Source organism: Odocoileus virginianus, chromosome 6 (assembly GCF_023699985.2).
Source record: "Odocoileus virginianus isolate 20LAN1187 ecotype Illinois chromosome 6, Ovbor_1.2, whole genome shotgun sequence".
In the NCBI taxonomy this organism is placed as follows: domain Eukaryota; kingdom Metazoa; phylum Chordata; class Mammalia; order Artiodactyla; family Cervidae; genus Odocoileus; species Odocoileus virginianus.
This window is the reverse complement of record NC_069679.1, coordinates 80,204,912-80,228,435: the sequence shown is the minus strand read 5'-3', so window position 1 is coordinate 80,228,435 and position 23,524 is coordinate 80,204,912. Positions and strand designations below refer to the sequence as shown.

At 39.0% G+C, this 23,524-nt stretch overlaps 1 pseudogene; it reads right to left on the bottom strand.

Moving 5' to 3' along the window:
- Window positions 1-18,443: 18,443 nt before the first annotated feature.
- On the bottom strand, window positions 18,444-20,436 carry LOC110132027 (zinc finger protein 639-like; annotated as a pseudogene).
- Between the last annotated feature and the right edge of the window lie 3,088 nt (window positions 20,437-23,524).

The window sequence follows — 23,524 nt, the reverse complement described above, 5'->3', positions numbered from 1 at the left end:
CCAGGCTAGGCATCAACAGTACATGAATTGAGAACTTCCAGATGTACAAGCTGAATTTAGAAAAGGCAGAGAAACCAGAGATCAAATTGCCAACATCCATTGGTTCACAGGAAAAGCAAGAGATTTCCAAAAAACATGTACTTCTGCTTCATTGACTATGCCAAAGCCTTTGACTATGTGGATCACAACAAACTGTGAAAAGTTCCTAAAGAGATGGGAATACCAGACCACCTCCTGAGACCTGCCTCCTGAGAAACCTGTAAGTAGGACAAGAAGCAACAGTTAAAACCAGATATGGAACAACGGACTGGTTCCAAATAGGGAAAAGAGTACGTCAAGGCTGTTTATTGTCACCCTGCTAACCTCACATATGCAGATGATACCACCCTTATCACAGAAAGAGAAGAAAAACTAAAGAGCCTCTAGATGAAGGTGAAAGAGTAGAATGAAAAAGCTGGCTTAAAACTTAACATTCAAAAAATGAAGATCATGGCATCTTGTCCCATCACCTCATGGCAAATAGATGGGGAAACAATGGAGACAATGACAGACTTTATTTTCTTGGTCCCCAAAATCACTGCAGGTGATGACTGCAGCCCTGAAATTTAAAAGACACTTGCTCCTTGGAAGAAAAGTTATGACCAACCAAGACAGCATATTAAAAAGCAGAGACATTACTTTGCTGACAATGGTTCACACAGTTAAAGCTATGCTTTTTCCAGTAGTCATGTATGGATGTGAGAGCTGAACCACAAAGAAGGCTGAGCACTAAAGAACTCAAGCTTTTAAACTGTGCTGTTGGACAGCAAAGTGATAAAACCAGTCAATCCTAAAGGAAATCAATCCTGAATATTCATTGAAAAGACTGATGCTGAAGCTGAAGTTCCAATATTTTGGCCACCTGATACAAAGACCCGATTCATTAGAAAAGAGCCTGGTGCTGGGAAAGATTGAAGGCATGAGGAGAAGGGGATGACAGAGGATGAGATGGTTGGATGGCATCACCGACTCAGTGGACATGAGTTTGAACAAGCTCCGGGAGATGGTGAAGGACAGGGGAGGCTGGCGTGCTGCAGTCCATGGGGTCACAAAGAGTCGGACATGACTGAACAACTGAACAACATCAAAGTCACGGTTTAGTCTTTCTGGTGAGTAGCACTCATCCAGGAACTATCCATGCACCCACCAAAAGTCACTTCATTAGAACCAAAGCTGCCGTTGAAACTTCCCAAGATTTAGGATGTCTGTGTAAATTACTCAGATCCTTCCCATCCCTCTCAAATTACAAGGAATTTAGGAGGTCTGTGTCAAAAAAAAAAAAAAAAAGATGATGAGACCAAGCACACGTTTCACAGTATGTCACAGCCCATGCTGTGGTTTCTGACCCTGGACAGCTCAGGCAGAACAACATGCAATTCAAAAGCCGCTGGCACATCCCTAGAATCCTGCCCAGCCTTTATTGTCCAGTTCATCATCATAAGAAAACGTCTTCTAGGATGATGTCCCTCAGGTTCGTAACCTTGCACTTCATTCTCTCAGCTTCCAAATGTTAAAGTGGTCTCAGCAATACATGGATTTCCCACCTCAGGCATCAGGTACAACTGAGGTAAAACACGAGATCATCTCTTGCTCTTAGCCTCTTCCAAGGTGTCCGTGTAGTATTGGATTCCCCACGTTTACCTAACCCATTTAGTCATCCCTTCAACCTCTGCTACTATTCCTCATTCTCTCCGTGTTTATCAAACGTTTCTAGCTTTGGAAGGAGTATCAAGGACAGCCACTCTACTGGTCTGGACTGCAGGCAGCGAGACTCACTTAGCATACCATTCTCTTAATTTCAAACAGGTTAAGAGGTAAAGCATCAAAAACAAACCCAAAATAGGGCAAATTTGACAAATGCTTAAATTCATGCCAAATTATTAAGCAAAGCAGAATTTGAGTAGGAAGGATATTTTCCAAGGCCATAATGTATATCTTTGAAGTGTTGTACATTAGACTTTCAAAATCTGAACTATACTGGCTTTATGGGATTAACTGTAACAGTAATAACTGTCTTCAAAATAGTTCATTAAAGAATTACAAACCTATGTGTGGAGCCACATTTTGAAGTCTAGGCACTGGAGTTGTATGCCACCCGGCCACAAAAGGAAACTACAGACTGACCTCAATCCTATGTAACTGATGACTTTTCTCTATCAACTCTCCATGCTTAAAAACTGAAAGTTCATGCTTTTCTTCAAATTCCTTTAACTTTTAATCTATATATAGGGGAAGGCTATGCCTGACAAGATTTAACTATACATATTTTTAATTTGCCTTTATTTCTTCTAAAGAAGGAAATGTTTAAACATGACAGTCTAATAGTGTACTGAGCAAGGGAAATAGATGCCATCCAGGAAAATATGGGCTCCTCAGTAATACTTCTGATAAGCTTCCATGCCTATGAATCTCCTGGGCCTGTTGAATGACTTTAGGATTTACGGAAAAGCAAGGTATCTAAATAATAATGTGGTGTTACCATTCACTTTAAGATACAAAAGTCCAAGAAAATGCAAATGACCTAGAATATGTCAGGGGAAATTTATAAGCTAAAATTTTGAATAAATTATAATAAAAACTATATATAGACATTAGAATATTGACAGAAAACCATAAAACCATGCATTTCTTTCAGATATGACTCTCCAAGTAATCCGGAGGGGGAAAAAATATTTAAATCTGAGAACTCAGGTCATTATAAGCACATTTATACTTATAATTTCAGAATGTATCAGTTCATAGTTTCAGAGCTTATCTTTGAAAAGAGAAAGGTAATTTTCAGGTCAGACAGTATTTTAATGCAAATATTTATTCACTCAATCAGAACCCAATCAAAATAAACAGAAGAATATAAAGTGCTAAAAATTTAAAAAGGAGTGTGATCTTTATGCCATAAAATTTGAATTTGGGGGCCAGGTATTAGTACCAAAAGGACTTGCTATTGTCTGAATGAGTGCGTCCCCCTCAGAATTCATATGTTGGAACCCTAATGCACAATGTGACAGTATTGGGTGGCAGAGCACCAGGGAGATGGTTAGGTCATGTGGCTGGGGCCCTCATGAATGGGATTAGAACCCTTACAAACGAGACCCCACTCCCAAGAGAGCTCTCGAGGCCCTTCCTCTGCGTGTGATCCCAGCGAGAAGGCATTTATGAACTAGGAAACATGCCCTCACTAAACACAGAATCTGACCAAGCAGGTGCCCTCTATGTAAGGCCCAGATTACCCTGCTCCTGCCCAGAGACTCCTGAATTAATAAAGTAGCACCATAACGTTAGGGCTTTCCTGGTAGCTCAGCAGTAAAGAATCCGCCTGGAGACTTGAGTTCAATCCCTGGGTCAGGAAGATCCCCCAGAGGAGGGCATGACAATCCCCTCCAGTATTCTTGCCTGGAGAGTCCCATGGACAGAGAAGTCTAGTGGGCTACAACCGATAGGGTCGCAAAGGGTCAGACATGACTGAAGTCGCTGAGCAGGACCATAAATTCAACTTAGCTAGTTATCGAACTCTACATTAAAGATAGATGGATAAAAATAAACACATGAAAAGTGACAAGCAGAGCTGACAGGCAAGGATCCTCTGTTTCCCCCCACGCCGTCACTGCTCCGTAGCCTGACTCCACCTCCCCAGGGTAAACCACGTGACTCAGCTGACAGGTGGGTTTTTGAAGAGTAAACTGACTGTACAAAACACAGAGTTTTCTTTTTTGCTCTTGATGGTGAGAGGGAGCTGACCACAAGAAGCCTAGGTGTCCCTCTTCGCCTTCAAACAGCAATGTGCAAACTGTATTCTCTCACTACAAAGCAACAAATCTAGAAAATAACATGTAGGGGGAGATGGGAGGAGTGTGCACGGAGTGCGCTCATTTTGGGAGAACCCTTCTACCTGAGCAGTCACGATTTGTGTACTTTTCAAATAAACTTCCATCAAAGTATTCAAGTGCCAAAGTATCAAATTATACATCGTCATCCAAAATTTAGGACATGAATGATCAAAACAACAAATGTGACCTTGACTGTATTTAGTGTCAAATGCACAACTGTAAATGCTTTTAAGGAAGAAAGAATATACTAGGCACTTAATGTAAGAGATTATAAAAAGAATGCCAAACATACATTTCAGCAAAAATAGAAGGCAGGAATTAATACAATATTGGCATATAAATAAATGAATTAGGAGTTACAAACAGAATAGCCAGAGCAGTTACTTCAAAGTCAGTTCCTTGAAAAAAATAAAACCCCCAGATCAGATAAGCCACAAGCTGGCCTAATCAAGAAAAAAGGGTAGAAACATGAAAACAGTAATAACAAGAAATTAGAAATCTGGAAGGGTTTTAAAAGATAAGGTTATTGTTTTAGATCACAGAAAATAAACATGTGTATTTACTAGAGAATTATTTACAATGGTAGAAACATGGAAACAATCTAAATTTCCAGTAGGAAGGAATTAACTATTTAATATTGGCACTTTTCTATAATAGAACACAACTATGGAACTAATGTAAGTCATAGTTTTATTTGTCCACAAGAATTTTATATGTCATGCAACAAAATGCTAGCTTTAGGACTCCCCTGGTGGTCCAGTGATTGAGTCCACACTTCCAGTGCAAGGGGCATGGGTTCAATCCCTGGTTGGGGAACTAAGATCCCATACACCACTCAGCATGGCAAAAAAAAAAAAAAAAAATCAATGAAAATGACAAAATGTTAGCTTTACCTCTGGTTGTTGGTATTTTCTGTGAATCACTACCTCTTTATTCGATTACTGAGGTTATCAAATAAAATAACATACGTTCATCTTTTACACTAAAAAATTTTATTCCAACACTTTCTACATATTAGTCACAGTGCCAGGTAATAAGGGCTCAGAAGTAAAAGAATCTGCCAGCAATTCAGGAGATGCAGGAGATGAGGGTTCGATCCCTGGGTCAGGAAGATCCCCTGGAGAAGGAATTGGCACCTCACTCCACTGTTTTTGCTTGGAAAATCCCATGGACATAGGAGCCTATGGTCTACAGTCCATAGGGTCAAAGAGAGTCAGATATGCCTGATCACATATACACACAACCCCCAGGTAGTAAGTTAAAGAAAAAATAAAAACCTCTGCTTTCATTTTACTATCTACCTGTTGAATTAGACATTAGTCAAAGTATCACATAAACTAACTTCAATGAGTGTAAGAGACGTCTACAGTGTAGTTTGGAAGCACCTAGGAAGCTAGCACACAGTAGGTGGTCAAACCATATTTGTCATGGCTTTTCTTCCCTTCTTTCCAACACTTAACTTGCTTTTCTTTCCCAGAACTGTATTACTTCTCAAAGGAATCCAGAATTGATGCTACAGTTTCTAAAGTGATTACCAAAAGATAAAGGAAAACAGAGGAATAATAAAAAGAGTTTCAAGCCAAGACATTGGAGCAATGTTGACTATTGTATGCTAATTACATCCAGTGTCTAAATCTCAGCCATTTAGTCTTACAATTAGTACATAGCTCAGGTGAAGGACTAATAAAGTATCTGCCGCTGGCACCTTATTATCAGTAAGGAATAGGTCAAAGTGCCAAGTTGATGAATATGCAAATACAGCTTAGAAAACTGTGTGAAAGCCTGTTTAGACTGTTCCTGACTACTCACTCACAGGCCAGTAATCCATTTGAATCAGTATCATTGCAAAGGCATGGGTAATCCCATTGGTCACAGATGAGAAGAAGTGTGTGTACACTGTGGCATTCTTCATCATGCTTCATAATTCCCTTCACAATACTTACCATCATTTATATTTACATATGCCTTGGATTTGCTCCTGTTGTTATTTGATCATATTCCCTGGTGCCTCAGAAGGTAAAAAATCTGCCTGCACTGTGGGAGACCCAGGTTTGATCCTTGAGTTGGGAAGAATCCCTGGAGAAGGAAATGGCAACTCACTCCAGTATTCTTGCCTGGAGAATTCCATGGACAGAGGAGCCTGGTGGGCTACAGTCTGTGGGGTCACAAAGAGTTGGACACGCTGAGCAGCCAACACTTTTACTCTCCTTGTTATGAATTTTTACATAGCACTTTTCAGAAGTTGACTTTTTTTTCTTTTTTCCTTCAAAGCTGAAAGGAAGAAAGAGGTAAGACAAGAAGTGGGTGGGGTTCCATCAAGGAACTCTTTTCCTTTCCCATGAAGTCCTGGAAAAACGAAAAGACCCCAAGAGTGAGAAGGCTGCCAGTCCACTTTTGATGGTGAGTTCAGCAAGCCTAACAAATGCCATTTAAGCTAAATAATCGTTAGAAGGCATCCATACAAAGGTTAAGAAAGCCAATTCCTGGCAGTGGAAATAGATTACAGAGAGACCCTGTGGTAATGGCTAGGGAAAGAGGGAAATTGGTGTTAAGTGAGTTCAAAGAAATAGATAGTAGATAGATTTTGTAGGGTTTTCTAAAGCTAGAAAAAGAATTCATTTGTTTGCTTTGTACTAAAATGCAATGAGAAGCCCTGCACTATTTGTCACCAAAGGAATGTTATTTATATTTTGCAAAAATCATTTTTCCTGTTGTGTAGAGAACAATTTACAGAAGGCTTCAAGTAGAAGCAGGATGACAATCAGAATATTCTTAACATTTGTCAAGACCAGACTAGACAGGATGTGGACTAAAGCAGATGGTTTGGAACATATTTTGGAGGAAGGGTGAGCAGGATGTACTGAGGCCTTTGAGATGAAAGATGTGAACAGAAATACATTTAAAAAAAAAATCACACCTAGATTTTGGTATCTGAGCATGGATGCTGCTGGAGCTTTTTACAGAAAGACAGAAAAACAAGGGAAGGAGGAGCTGGTTTGGCTGGGCAAACTGAGTTCACTCTCACTTTGAAATGTCTGGCAAACATCCAAGTGAAGATTTTATGACAGCCAGTTGAGTTGAAATATACAGAAATAAGACTATAGTCGGCACTTAGAGGCCTAAGAAATGTTTTCCCTCTGAAAAAATTTTACCTATCTTTGCCCTGATTAATTATACTTGTGTTTTAAAGCTTAACCTCAGAAAACAGACATATCTCATTTCATGGTTTTGGGAGATCCATCCTTTTAGTCTCATAGACACATGGCAATATAGGCTTGACAGTCATGGCACATGATGAACTTTAAACACCTAGTCTTGACTGATGTGTTTCTCAAAGGCAAAATGTCTAAACAGTGACCACCAGTGAGAAGGTGGATGGATATACATGCTTCCTTTTCTGCATGGCATGTTTAAAGGACTCATTCATAGTGACAATGTCTCTTACTCACTGAGAATTTTATTCTCACCAACAACTCTTTAAATATAGGAACATGGCTCTTTTAGTCCAACTTAAAATAAAAATATGCTGGGAACTTGTATTCATGGTTGGCCTCCATCTGTAGTTATCTACATGATCACAGTCAAGCTATAACATTCCAGTTTTGTCTACCATAAAATGAAAGTTCCCAACAAGATAATCTCTGGGCTGCTTCCATTTGCAAAATTAAATGTAAAAGAAATCCACAATTCTCCCAGCACCAGGCACCCTTAACAGTGCCTCATAAATAATAATAACAATGTTTCGCAGAGTGTATGGTACAAAGTCAGGATTGTTTGCAAAATGCAATTTAAACAGATCGCTCTTTATGGCTAGGCATTTACCATAGTAGTAAATAGCAAATAGGCAGTTGTGCCTATGTGTATTTGCTGATCTGTCATACACTGGAAATAAGGCCAGTGCATTATCCCTTTATAAATCAGGGCACGCGCTCATTCTCTGGGAGAGGCATTAAGTTTTATTGAAAATGAGAAGCCACTGCAGCTGGGGTGACCCTGAGAGAGGGCTCCTTCCATCACCATTTAACATATGCACACACAAGTTTCAGAGCGAGTGCCAGGGCTTCCTTCGCCCTGATCTGCCACGTGATATAGTCAGCATCCCCATCCATTTCAATGGTCTTAAAGACTACCATTTTCTCATCAACTTCTATCGACCCATGTCGATAGAAGCTCAGCTCAGCTTCATTCACCAGCTCTAATTATGTGACTTTCTTCCTCCTGACTCTTTATCTCAATGTCTCCAACATGATTTGGTTCTACAGTGTTCTCAACATTCTTTTCAGGCCCCGGTGGCTATTTCTGCACAGCTGAAATCTGCTAATGCTCTTAAGATAATGTCCTTCACCCTTGGAAACAGAATAGCAATAATCACTGATTCTCAGTATGAGACCTCTAAACATCGTATGCCTTCCTTCTTTTAAATGTCTTTTTTTTTAATGAAGTAAAAAGAACCTGGGCCTCACAGCATTAGTTCTCTCATATATGCATAAAATAATCGACATGTATGTGATTTATGTAGTTAAATATTTATGGTTTGGGAATGCATTTACTGTAGCCTCATCTCTTTTATTCCTATAAAGAATTAACAATTGGTACACTACACTGTAACCCAACTGCTGGGTTACACACTTTCTACATTTGGAAACACTGCTCTGAGCTACATTATAAAAATCAGAGAAAATTTCATTCAGGTCTTATACAGGTTAAAGATAAATAGGATTTATGGAGTAAGTCTGATTTGGTACAGGGTCTTCACAATTTATGGGGAACTAAGCTGATAACTGAATTTTGTATTGAAATTTTAATCTGCACCTTAAAAGCACCATTTAGAGTTAAAAGGATACAACTGACTAATTCTGCTCAATGAATTTCCAGAACAGTGTAGAACTTAATGCAGAATTCAACTGTATTTTCATATAGCCTGTAGGATGGAGCATGTGATATTTAGGCCCAGGGGAAATGAGCAAGAATTCTGATTTGTAAATGGTCTGTATATGTTTGAGTAAAAATGACAACGCACCTTCTCTACATATATGCATATATTTGTAGATTAGTATAGGTGCAAAACTCTCCCAAGGTCACCTTGAAGTTTAATCTGCAGTCTAATATATTTAACAAGATTATGTTACATAACTTCAGTTCAGTTCAGTTCAGTTCAGTCGCTCAGTCGTATCCGACTCTTTGCGACCCCATGAATCGCAGCACGCCAGGCCTCCCTGTCCATCACCAGGCCTCCCTGTCCATCACCAGGCCCGGAGTTTACTCAAAAATGTCCATCGAGTCGGTGATGCCATCCAGCAATCTCATCCTCTGTTGTCCCCTTCTCCTCCTGCCCCCAATCCCTCCCAGCATCAGGGTCTTTTCCAATGAGTCAACTCTTCGCATCAGGTGGCCAAAGTACTGGAGTTTCAGCTTCAGCATCAATCCTTCCAATGAACACCCAGGACTTATCTCCTTAAGCACAAGGTTACACTTCCACTGTGACTTTCCCAAATAATAGGAAATAAGGTATTAATTGGTTGTCTTCATTAATAGCCCCAACATCAATGCTCACATGGAGAAAGTCCTATATTTTAATATACAGTGCATTCTTGAGATGGTACTGAATAAGTAAATGTTTACAGTCACTAACTTCACAGATTTTAAGGTTTTAAGAATTTAAAGATTTCAATTAAAAAAAAAACTTGAACTTTTTATAAATTCCTTATTGAAAATATACAAGCATAGGGAGGAGCTGAGATGGCGGAGGAATAGGATGGGGAGACCACTTTCTCCCCCACAAATTCATCAAAAGAACATGTGAACGCTGAGCAAACCACACAAAACAACTCCTGATCACTAGCAGAGGACATCAGGCGCCCAGAAAAGCAGCCCATTGTCTTCGCAAGGAGGTAGGAAAAACATTAAAGATAAAATATAATAAATAAATATGTAAAATATAAAAGAGACAAAAGAGCTAGGGATGGAGACCCGTCCCGGGAAGGGAGTCGTAATAGAGGAAGTTTCCAAGCACCAGGAAACCCTCTCACTGGCGGGCCTGGGGGAAGTTTTTGAATCTCGGAGGGCAAACTAACTGGGAGGAAAAATAAATAAAACCCACAGATTACATGCCTAAAAGCAACTCCCAGCAGAAAAGTACCCCAGACGCCCACATCCGCCACCAGTAAGTGGGGGCGGAAGGAGAGGAGCGGGCAGTAGTGTTTAGGATAAGGGTAAGGACCAGGCCTGAGTGCCCTGAGGGCAATAGGAGGGAGCTAACGTGAGATAGCAACTTAAACTGTGGGATAGCAGGAGAGAGAGAGGGAAAATTAACCGGTGAAACGCACTAACCGAACACACTGCGGCCCGTTCACAGAACAAAGGAAGGACTGAGCAATTCAAGAGAAGAGCTAGCTGGCGGCGGACCGGCCCATCCCCCGCCAGAGGCAGGAGGCAGGGGGGAGGGGAAAGGGCAAACTCGGCCCCAGAGACAGTGTCCCCTACCAAACGACAAACAGGCTTCCGGCTTCTAACCAAAGACCTCCTGAGATTCTGGATGGTGGACATCTGCCGGGAGGGTCTCAGCCGGAAATCAGCTCCCCAGAAGAGACACAAGGCGCAACGGACTGGCGTGCGCGCGGAAACTAAGGCTGGGACGGCGGAGGGGAGAAGATGCACCGCACCCGGGGAGTGGGCGCTCATCAAGCTCCTGGCTGCCTGAGCTGCTCCGACTGGGGAAGGGACAGAACGCAGGCCCAACCGAGTCCGCGCTTTTGTGGAGTACCTGAAAACTGGAACTGCACGCAACTCAGGGCCCGCTCCCTGGAGAGCAGCCTGGAGCCTGAGCAGTGTAGACGGGGAAAGCACACATGTGGTGAGCAGGAGCAAACCCAGAGTGGCCGGAACACTGCAGGGCCTCCCGACACAGGCCAGTGACATTTGTCTGCAGCGCCCCTCCCTCCCCGCAGCAAGACGGAACAAGCGAACCTAAACAAGGGCAGAAATTGGACACTGAAGAGAACTGCAAACAGAAGCCAAATAAACAAAGGGAACCGCTTCAGAAGTGACCGGTGCAACAGATTAAAACCCCTGTAGGTAACACCGACTACACCGAAGGGGCCTATAGATATAGAGAAGTGTAAGCTGGAACAAGGAGCTATCTGAATCTGAACCGAACCCACACTGACTGCAACAGCTCCAGAGAATTTCCTAGATAAATTTTTACTTTTTTTTTAATTAATTTTTTTTTTCTTTTTTTTAAAGTCTTCTATTACTCCTTATTTTCATTTTTATAACCCGCTATAACCTTGGGGGGGAAAAAAGACCCTATTTTTTAAAGTGAACTTCACATATATTTTGTAAATTTTTTTTTGTTTTTTTTTAATATGGTATTTTTAAGAGTCTAGCATCTACTCTAGATTTTTAATCTTTGCTTTTCAGTATTTGATATCAATTCTGGACATTTAAGAACCCAATACTCAGTACCCATTTTTACTCAGGAGTGTGATTACTGGTTTGATTACTGTCTCCTTTTGCCTCTCCTTTTTCTCCGCAGATCACCTCTATTTCCTCCCTCTCCCTTCTCTTCTCAATCCAATTCTGTGAATCTCTGTGGGTGTCTGGGCTACGGAGAACACTTTGGGAACAGACAACCGCGTAAATCTGTCTCTCTCCTCTTGAGTCCCCCTTTTTCTCCTCCTGCTCATCTCTATCTCCTTCCTCCCTCTCCTCTTCTTCATGTAACTCTGTGAACCTCTCTGGGTGTCCCTCACTGTGGAGAATCCTTTCACCATTAACCTAGAAGTTTTATTATCAGTGCTGTATGGATGGAGAAGTCTTGAGGCTAATGGAAGAAAAAGACTGAAATCCAGAGGCAGAAGGCGTAAGCCCAAAACCTGAGAACACCAGAGAACTCCTGACTACAGGGAACATTAATTAATAAGAGATCATCCAAAAGCCTCCATACCTACACTGAAACCACCACCACCCAAGAGCCAGTAAGTTCCAGAGCAAGATATACCATGCAAATTCTCCAGCAACATAGGAATATAGCCCTGAGCGTCAATATACAAGCTCCCCAAAGTCACACCAACCCATAGACCCATCTCAAAACTCACTACTGGACACTCCATTGCACTCCAGAGAGAAGAAATCCAGCTCCACCCACCAGAACACCGACGCAAGCTTCCCTACCAGGAAAACTTGACAAGCCAAACATCCAGCCCCACCCACAGGGAGAAACCTCCACAATAAAAAGGAACCACAGAATACAGAATACAGAATAGGCCACCCCAAACAGAATAAAAAGGATACAGAATATATACAGAATAAAATAAAATACAGAATAAAACACAGAATAAAAAGGAACCACCAGAATACAGAAAGGCCACCCCAAACATGGCAATCTAAATAAGATGAAAAGACAGAGAAAGGCCCAGCAGGTAAAGGAACATGAAAAATGCCCACAAGCCAAACAAAAGAAGAGGAGATAGGGAATCTACCTGAAAAAGAATTTAGAATAATGATAATAAAAATGATCCAAAATCTTGAAAACAAAATGGAGTTACAGATAAATATCCTGGAGACAAGGATTGAGAAGATGCAAGAAATGTTTAATAAGGACCTAGAAGAAATAAAAAAGAGTCAATTAAAAACAAATAATGCAATAAATGAGATAAAAAACACTCTGGAGGGAACCAACAGTAGAATAACAGAGGCAGAAGATAGGATAAGTGAGGTAGAAGATAAAATGGTGGAAATAAATAAAGCAGAGAGGAAAAAATAAAAAAGAATCAAAAGAAATGAGGACAACCTCAGGGACCTCTGGGAAAATGTGAAATGCCGCAACATTCGAATCATAGGAGTCCCAGAAGAAGAAGACAAAAAGAAAGGCCATGAGAATATACTTGAGGAGATAATAGCTGAAAACTTCCCTAAAATGGGGAAGGAAATAGTCACGCAGGTCCAAGAAACCCAGAGTCCCAAACAGGATAAACCCAAGGCGAAACACCCCAAGACACATATTAATCAAATTAACAAAGATCAAACACAAAGAACAAATATTAAAGGCAGCAAGGGAGAAACAACAAATAACACACAAGGGGATTCCCATAAGGATAACAGCTGATCTATCAATAGAAACCCTTCAGGCCAGAAGGGAATGGCAGGACATACTTAAAGTAATGAAAGAGAATAACCTACAACCCAGATTACTCTACCCAGCAAGGATCTCATTCAGATATGAAGGAGAATTCAAAAGCTTTACAGACAAGCAAAAGCTGAGAGAATTCAGCACCACCAAACCAGCTCTCCAAAAATGCTAAAGGATCTTCTCTAGACAGGAAACACAGAAAGGTTGTATAAATGTGAACCCCAAACAACAAAGTAAATGGCAACGGGACCATACCTATCAATAATTACCTTAAATGTAAATGGGTCTAATGCCCCAACCAAAAGACAAAGACTGGCTGAATGGATACAAAAGCAAGACCCCTATATATGCTGTCTACAAGAGACCCACCTCAAAACAAGGGACACATACAGACTGAAAGTGAAGGGCTGGAAAAAAATATTTCATGCAAATGGAGACCAAAAGAAAGCAGGAGTCGCAGTAGTCATATCAGATAAAATAGACTTTAAAATAAAGGCTGTGAAAAGAGACAAAGAAGGACACCACATAATGATCAAAGGATCAATCCAAGAAGAAGATATAACAATTATAAATATATATGCACCCAACATAGGAGCACTGCAATACGTAAGGAAAATGCTAACAAGTATGAAAGGGGAAATTAACAATAACACAGTAATAGTGGCAGACTTTAATACCCCAGTCACACCTATGGATAGATCAACTGAACAGAAAATTAACAAGGAAACACAAACTTTAAATGACACAATGGACCAGCTAGACCTCATTGATATCTATAGGACATTTCACCCCAAAACAATCAATTTCACCTTTTTCTCAAGTGCACATGAAACCTTCTCCAGAATAGATCACATCCAGGGCCATAAATCTAGCCTTGGTAAATTCAAAAAAACTGAAATAATTCCAGTCATCTTTTCTGAACACAATGCAGTAAGATTAGATCTCAATTACAGCAAAAAAAAAAAAAAAACTATTAAAAATTCCAACATATGGAAGCTAAATAACATGCTTCTGAATAACCAACAAATCATAGAAGAAATCAAAAAAGAAATCAAAATATGGATATAAATGAATGAAAATGAAAACACAACAACCCAAAACCTATGGGACACTGTAAAAGCAGTGCTAAGGAGAAGGTTCATAGCAATACAGGCTTACCTCAAGAAACAAGAAAAAAGCCAAACAAATAACCTAGCTCTACACCTAAAGCAACTAGAGAAGGAAGAAATGAAGAACCCCAGGGTTAGTAGAAGGAAAGAAATTTTAAAAATTAGGGCAGAAATAAGTGCAAAAGAAACAAAAGAGACCGCAGCAAAAATAAACAAGGCTAAAAGCTGGGGTTTTTTTTAATAAATAAAATTGACAAACCGTTAGTCAGACTCATCAAGAAACAAAGGGAGAAGAACCAAATCAACAAAATTAGAAATGAAAATGGAGAGATCACAACAGACAACACTGAAATACAAAGGATCATAAGAGACTACTACCAGCAGCTCTATGCCAATAAAATGGACAACTTGGAAGAAATGGATAAATTCCTAGAAAAGTATAACTTTCCAAAACTGAACCATGAAGAAATAGAAGATCTTAACAGACCCATCACAAGGAAGGAAATCGAAACTGTAATCAGAAATCTTACAGCAAACAAAACCCCAGGACCAGATGGCTGGTGCACTGGGATGACCCAGAGGGATAGGATGGGGAAGTAGGTGGGAGCGGGTTTCAGCATGGGGAACACATGTAAATCCATGGCTGATTCATGTCAATGTATGGCAAAATCCACTATAATGTTGTAAAGTAATTAGCCTCCAACTAATAAAAATAAAGACAGATTATGAGGAAAAAAGAAAATATACAAGCATAAATATATACAATGTAATATTACTCAGCTATAAAAAAGAATGAAATAATGCCATTTGTAGCAACATGGATGGAGCATGAGATTATCAAACCTTATGAAGTAAGTCAGAAAGATAAAGAAAAATACATATGGTATCACTTATATGTACAATCTAAAATATGACACAGATTAATTTAAGGACAAAATAGTAACAGGGAACAAACTTAGGTTCCCTATGTAGCCAAAGGGGAATGGGAAGGGATGGATTAGGAGCTTGGGATTAGCAGATGCAAATTATTATATATTATTACATATAGAATGAATAAAAAATAAGGTCCTAATATAGGGATAGGGAACTATACATAGGGAACTATGTAACATAGGGGACTATATTCAATATCCTATGAAAAAAACATAGTATAAAAGAATATGAAAAAGAATATGCATATAGACAGATACACATATATACACATGTGTATATGTGTGTGTGTGTATATATATATATATGTATACATATATAGAACTGCATCACTTTTCTGTATAGCAGAAATTAGCACAACATTGTGAATCAACTATATTTCAATAAAGTAATAGATAAAAACTATCTTTGGTTATTAAAAAAAGAAAATGTATAGGCTTATCAACGGTGCTGCTATTGCTTTTCTTTAGGTCATTCAATATCTAGAATTATTTCAAATGTTAATAGTATGGATTGCCATTTGCTACAGACCAATTTAAGTTTACGTATTTTAGAAAGTTAATTTTTAAAAAGATAATCTGAAGTGACTTTGACTACAAAGAATGAACTTGTTCTAATATTGCAAAAAAAAAAAAAAAAGACTACAACTGAAAACATTCCAAGAGGTTGAGCTTGGATTAAGTCTGGAATTGTGAAGACAGGGGTCTTTCTGCTGTTGTTTTTGCATAGGCCACAGGTAATAAAATGCTATCATAGAAATATGAATGGCAGTCTTCTCTAAACAAAGGATTCTCTGGTGAATTCTCATCCTGTCATTAGCTACATAGAATTATGAGCTTCCCTTTGCATTTAGACCACTAGAATGATGTTCTGAAATCTGTGTGACTTTAATGTGTCACCTGAAGTCTCAAAACTTCACTTTCTTAAACTGTGAATAATAAAATTTATAAAGTTGGGAGACAATTTACCATGTTGTTTTCATTTTTGTTTAGCTGTTAAGTCATGTCCGACTCTTTTGTGACCCTATGGACTGTAGCCCACCAGGCTCCTCTGTAAATGGAATTATCTAGGCAAGAATACTGGAGTGGGATGCCATATCCTACTCCAGGGGATCTTTCCAAGCCAGGGAACTAACCTGCATCTCCAGCATTGGCAGGCAAGTTCTTTACCACTGAGCCACCAGGAAAGCCCAATTTTCCATGGGTCTTCTATATTTCTGCTTGTCTTGTGAATCAAGATCCTCCTAACGCTTTGTTCTAGACTACCTTTTCAAAAATATCTGCACAGCAAACAATCTTGAAAAGATATATGCCAGGCTAGAAGCACTACCTTTTGCTGTCCAGAATAATAATCATAATGGCTCCTTCCTGAGCAAAAAATTGGGCCAGTTTGCTTATAGTCCCTTTAAAAGATTGAAGTTCCCTAAATTTGGGCTTCCTTTCCTATAATTCAACCCAGGAGTCACCTAGCTCTCACGGCATTGCTCTGTAGGAATCTGGATGTGGAGACTGGTAGAAATGCTGATAGTCTGGTTTCTGCAGTTTCTGTAACAAACAGTTCTTCATCTCTGTTCCACTAGTCTGTATCTTCTACCTGCATCTGTGAATCTACGTCAACTAGCAAGCATGTAGAATAAAATCTCAGCCCCTTCACAGTTCCTGAAATACATTTCATATTGTTGTTGTGGAAATCAAATTATACAATGCTTTTACAAACCTTAGTTCTGTGCTAGGGCAAAGAAGCATTCAAAATTTTTAGCTGTAACATTACTAATCATCACTCAATCCAGTGTTTAATACCCTCCATAAATTTATCATTAAGCCTCACCTTTCAAGAGCTGTACTTAATTATAGATTTTTAGGATTTTACACCATTTTGCCTTTCTATTTTCTTTCATAATTGAATTTCATGACCATTCAAATGAATTCAAAGTTGTACTTTTAAATATGCTTAATATTGCCACCATTTTAGCATTTTCAATTTTCTACTCATTTCAAAACACATTATGACATAAAATAGTCTAATAATTGAACAAATGCTGTTAAAGAAAGATATTAGTATTTCCAAAATCAAACAGTTGGCAGACAGAATATTCCAAGTATGAAATAGTGGCACATATTTGCCAACTGTTGTATGAGAGCAGATTCAGTATGTATAAGGAGAAAAGTTGAGGGGTGGGATTAATTATCTTAAGGGTAGGTACCACCTGTGGACATTATATAAATTTTAAAACTTAAAATTTCATAAATTTTTACTTATTTTAAAACTATGACTCTATGTCTCTCATTTTATAAGCTTTTCCATTATTATGCCTATCTGTGGTCAAACTATCAGGAAGGAAAGTCAAAGAACTTAGTCAAGCTTTCAATAACAAAAAAACAAATAATCAGTCAAACAAGTAAATTCCAGGGGTGGTGATGGACAGGGAAACCTGGTGTGCTGCAGTCCATGGGGTCACAACAAGTTGGACATGACTGAGTGACTGAATTGAACTGAACTGGTGGCTTGGATGGTAAAGAATTTGCCTGCAAAGCAAGAGCCTTTGGTTCAGTCCCTGGGTTGGGAAGATCCTCTGGAGAAGGGAATGGCTACCCACTCCAGTATTCTTGCCTGAAGAACTCCATAGACAGAGGAGACTGGTGGGCTACAGTCCATGGTGTTGAGAAGGACTGGACTGAGCGACTACATTTTCACTTTTTCTTTTAACTTTTCCTTCTTTGACCCTCTATATTTATGGAGTTTGTGTTTCAATGAAAGATATCATTTTATTAATTACAAAGAAATGTATCATTACACTTAAATGTAATTAATATAGGTATTTTCCAGTATAAAATAAAACTAAAAGCATCATAAAACAAAATAAATAATGAAACCAAAGTCTTATTGGAGATGCTGTTGTTGTTAAGTGGCCCAAGCAGGCTTTCCTGATCTTCATTATCTCCCTGAGTTTTCTCAAACTCATGTCCATTGAGTTGATGATGCCATGCAACCATCTCATCCTCTGTCGTCCCCTTCTCCTGCCTTCAATCTTTCCCAGCATCAGGGTCTTTCCAATGAGTCAGTTCTTCACATCAGATGGCCAAAGAATTGGAGCTTCAACTTGAGCATCAGTCCTTCCAATGAATATTTAAGGGTGCTTCCCTTTAGGATTGACTGGTGTGTTCTCCTTGCTGTCCAAGGGACTCTCAAGAGTTTTCTCCAGTACCACAATTTGAAAGCATCAATTCCTTGGCACTAAGCCTTCTTTATGGACCAACTGTCACTTCCGTATATCCTGGAAAAACCATAGCTTTGACTATATAGACTTTTGTCAGCAAAGTGATGTCTCTGCTTTTTTTTCTTTTTTTTAACATTGCCAAAGTAGTTGAATTTATTATTTCACATCAACTTTATGGAATTTAAAGAGAACAATCAAGGTGTCTCATGAACTGGAAATTGACTTATTAATTCCTTTTCATTTCCAAAGTTCATCAAGCATTCACTACAGTTATGAGATACATCAGCTGAATGTTTGTGATCTAGATGAATTTTTAAATCTTCAGTCTCTCCTGTTGAATATTTAGCATATTGACATAAGCAAATCCCTTCAGATAAGTGTGATTTAAATGTTTGTAATATTCTAGCATACTTGAGAAACCTTTCCCACAGTCATCACAAACATGAGGAAAAAATTTAATATGTTCAATAGCAACATATCTGTTAACATTTGTATGAAGTCTACTCTGAAACCCACATACTTGACTAACAAAGAAGTTTTTACATTTGTCAAGTGTGATTTTGCTTAAGAGGCTCTACTGTCCATGTTCTCCATTGTTATCCTTAATTACTTGTTTGTTATACTTTATTAATTAACTGCATGCTCATTCACCACATGACTATGCAAGCCTTCCGGATCATTCGCTTCATGTGCACAGAACAGACACAAGTGCTGTCCATCAGAGCTGCGCTCCTGGAAATGCAGGTAGAGCTCCCTGCTCGAGGAGAGCTATACATCACACTTCTCAAACCCACAAATATGATCCCTAAAATGGGTGTCTGCAATGTGCTGGCTGAAGGGCTCAAAAATTGCTGTCTTTTTTATTTTTTAAAATTTATTTATTTTAATTGGAGGCTAATTACTTTACAATATTGTAGTGGTTTCTGCCATACATTGATATGAATCAGCCATGGGTGTACATGTGTCCCTAATCCTGAACCCCCCTCCCGCTTCCCTCCCCATCCCATCCCTCTGGGTCATCCCAGTGCACCAGCCTGAGCACCCTGTCTCTTGCATCGAACCTGGACTGGCCATCTGTTTCACATGTGATAATATACATGTTTCAGTGCTATTCTCTCAAACCGTCCCACCCTCGCCTTCTCCCACAGAGTCCAAAAGTCTGTTCTTTACATCTGTGTCTCTTTTGCTGTCTTATATAGGGTCAGTATTACCATCTTTCTAAATTCCATATATATGCATTAATATTCTGTATTGATGTTTTTCTTTCTGACTTACTTCACTCTGTACAATAGTCTCCAGTTTCATCCACCTCATTAGAACTGATTCAAATTCACTCTTTTTAATAGCTGAGTAAGAGTCCATTGTATATATGTACCACAGCTTTCTGTCTTATAATCACAGTATTTACAAATGTAGGGATCCTCTTCATGCAGTTTGGCTGTTTGATCAGAAGCTGGTAGAGAAACTTTCTCTGCATACTCAGCACACATTTGAATCAGTACACTTTAAGCTTCAAGATCATATGCTGCTTTAAATCAGAAAACTATTTCCTGTTGAACTCACAAAGTTCACATTTATAGGGGTCACTGCTATTAGCTCTCAATAAGACCATTTCTGCTGGGCAGTCACATTCAAAGCTTGGCTCTTGCCAACAATTCTGCAAGGTTTAGCTGGTGACTCTTCATCAGTTTGGTCTCAGAGAGTCTCAGAGGGTTTGTTTTCTGTCTCTATATCATAATCTTCAGAAATCTGATGCACTTCCGCGGCAACTGGAACATCTTCAGTAGTGTGAACTTCAGTGGGGCTCTCTTCTTGAGTCTGCTGGTGGGCTGACTCAGGAGAGTCAAACTCTTCATCACAGATATCAACATCAGCAGATTTTTCTGTAGGAAAGGCCGTGTGGTCTAGAATTCTAAGTACAGGACCGGGAATCAGGTTGTATTGATTTCTATTTCTGGCCTTGATTCCATCTGTAAATTTTGTCAAGACACTTGATGTCTCTGTATCTGAATCATCATCTTCGTTGTCAAAATATCTTGTCTGGTTGTCTCATAGAACAAACATGGTAACAATGATCAGAAAAAAAACTCCACTGAACCCATCTGCAATTCTGCTTATTCCAGAGGAATCTGAATAAGGAGAAAGATGTAAAGTCTTCCTTTTTCTTTTTGTAGGATATTCATTCATATCTTTTTAATTTGCTGTAATGTTTAATACTATAGTGAAGAAAAAATAAATTACAGAGAAGTTTTCACAGATAGTAAAATATGCACTCCACATCTGTGCCATAAGCCTTAGGGGCCCACTAAGAGGGTGGGGAGGTAAGGAGGTGAGAATTGGGGCCTAGGAGGGACCACAGGCCTCCAGCCCCAGGGGGTGGTCTGGTGGCCCATGACCCCCTACAGGCACCTCCGTACCAACACGGGTTCATTCAGGGCATGTCTCTGCTTTTTAATATGCTGTCTACGTTAGTTTTCATAGTCTTTCTTTCAAGGAGTGAGCATCTTTTAATATCATGGCTGCAGTCACCATCACAGTGATTTTGGAGCCCAAGAAAATAAAGTCTGTCACTGTTTCCATTTTTCCCATCTATTTGCCATGAAGTGATGTGACCCAAAGCCATGATCTTAATTTTTGGAGTGTTGAGTTTTAAACCAGCTTTTTCACCCTTCTCTTTCATTTTCATCAAGAGGCTCTTTAGTTTCTCTTGCTTTCTGCCACTAGAGTGGTATCATCTGCATATCTGAGGTTGTTGAAATTTCTTCTGGCAATCTTGATTTCAGCTTGTGATTCATCCAGCCCGGCATTTCACATGATGCATCCTGCATATAAGTTAAATAAGCAGGGTGACAATATACAGCCTTGATGTACTCCTTTCCCAATTTGGAACCAGTCCATTTTTCCATGTCCAGTTCTAATTGCTAACTCTTGACCTGCACGTAGGTTTCTTAGGAGACAGGAAAGGTGGTCTGGTATTCCCATCCATTTAGGATATCCACAGTTTGTTGTGCTCCACACAGTTAAAGGCTTATCAGAAGTAGATGCTTTTTCTGGAATCCCCTTGCTTTTTCTATGATCCAGGATTATTTATCTCTATTGGGGATAAAACTCATTATCAGATTGAAAGTTTGTTTCATATCAACAAAATATTTCATAATAAATGATACAAACATATTCAATGATTTTAGAATGAAGGAAATAAGGAATTTCACATTCCTAACTTTAATAATCTCCTTGAGGCTACTTTAGCTTTCACAATAAGGGAATGTATAGACTAAGAAGAGGAAGGATAATTAAAATATATAATAAAAGGTAATAATAGTAAAGATAATTTTTAAGCTTCAAATAAAGGTTACCAAAATGCTACATTAAATTTTATTTCAAATAATTATGTACATTCTTCTAGGTTAGATTATAATAATGACCCAACAGTACAATTACAATGTATCCACATTTATGTCGTTCTTTAAAAAAAACAATCACAATTCAAAGGTCAATAGCAGTTCTAAGACCAGAAGGGAAATGTACAGTTGGAAATTTCAGCCTGCTAGGATCAAGGAAGACTGACCAGTCCCACAAGTATACATGAGCTTGTGCTTGATGACTCCAGCAACAATGCCGGTCTTTATATAACGCTTCATCCTTGAGTGTTTCCCCAACCTTCTCTAGTTAATCAGTCAGTCAGTTCAGTTGCTCAGTTGTGTCCGACTCTTTGCGACCCCATGGACTGCAGCACGCCAGGCCTCCCTGTCCATCACCAACTCCCAGAGTTTACTCAAAGTCAAGTCCATCGAGTCAGTGATGGCATCCAACCATCTCATCCTCTGTCTTCCCCTTCTCTTCCTACTTCAATCTTTCCCAGCATCAGGGTCTTTTCCAATGAGTCAGTTGTTCACATCAGGTGGCCAAAGTATTGGAATTTCAGCTTCAGCATCAGTCCTTCCAATGAATATTCAGAACTGATTTCCTTTAGAATGGACTGGTTGGATCTCCTTGCAGTCCAAGGGACTCTCAAGAGTCTCTTCCAACACCACAGTTCAAAAGCATCAATTCTTCGGTGCTCAGCTTTTTTCATACTCCAACTCTCACATCCATACATGACTGCTGGAAAAACCATAGCCTTGACTAGACGGACCTTTGTTGGCAAAGTAATGTCTCTGCTTTTTAATATACTGTCTAGTTTGGTCATAACTTTTCTTCCAAGGTCATAACTTTTCTTCTCTAGATAATGAGGATAGAAAATTCCTGCTGAGCCCTTCAAGGATTTCCAATAACCTTTCTGTCATTTGGAGCCTCCCTAAAATCCAAAATGCTTCTTTAAGAACTTAGCAACGATTAATTAAACCATGTAAAACTTTAAGGGGCATATCATCTGAACAACTTTCATTCCCACGAAATTCTCTGTATTTATTTCCGAAGACTACCCTTTGTTACTTCTCCTAAGTTTTAGTAACCAACTGGTTTTGCCTTGATAGTTTATAGTCTAAGCTTATTTGACCTGTGTAAAAGGAAGGATACACAGTTTATAGCTATAACTCACATGCAGATTTCAATAATAAAAAATAAAAAATGTAACCAGACTTTTAAAAATTTTAGTACAAGATATTCAATGACTATTATATGTCCCAAATAATGATCTGACTCAAACAGCCAAGAAAAGACATTCTTGAAGGAAAAAATAGTTTACTTAGTTTATGTGCATTCTTTTTTTTTTTCCTTCTGGGAGAGTGCTCATGTTTTCCTAGGCTTCTTTGTTTGCTTGTTTTGAATGTTATTCAGTCTCTCTCTAAGCTCTTGTTTTCTCAGTCAACAATCTGATTAGAGCCAGACAATGTCTGTCCCAGAAAGATAAGAAATCTGCCTAACAGAAAATTAAGGAATCTTAGTTCCAAGTGAGGCTGTCTTACTCATTGACGTAGTGAATTAGAGGAAACAAATTGGAAGTGAGAGGACAAATGGAGATTTCTAAATGTGTTTTCCCATCACTATGGCTATTAATAGAATCCTTGCTTTTTCCAAAAAATTATTGGGTAATATTTGTGCTGTGATATATATCCATAATGACCAAAGGCATTGTAGAGGTAGAAAAACAGAAGCTCATAGTAATCAGAAAAAATAATAAAAAACATTTACCAAAGAAGTCATTCAAAGATGTCTTTCTTCAAACTTCTAAACAAAGAAAAACACTTTGCAGATAAAGGAGCTTAGAAAAGGCTTACCCTTTCCTTAGAAAAGTCTACCAATGACTAGGCAGTACAAGCTGTGTTCTCTCTAT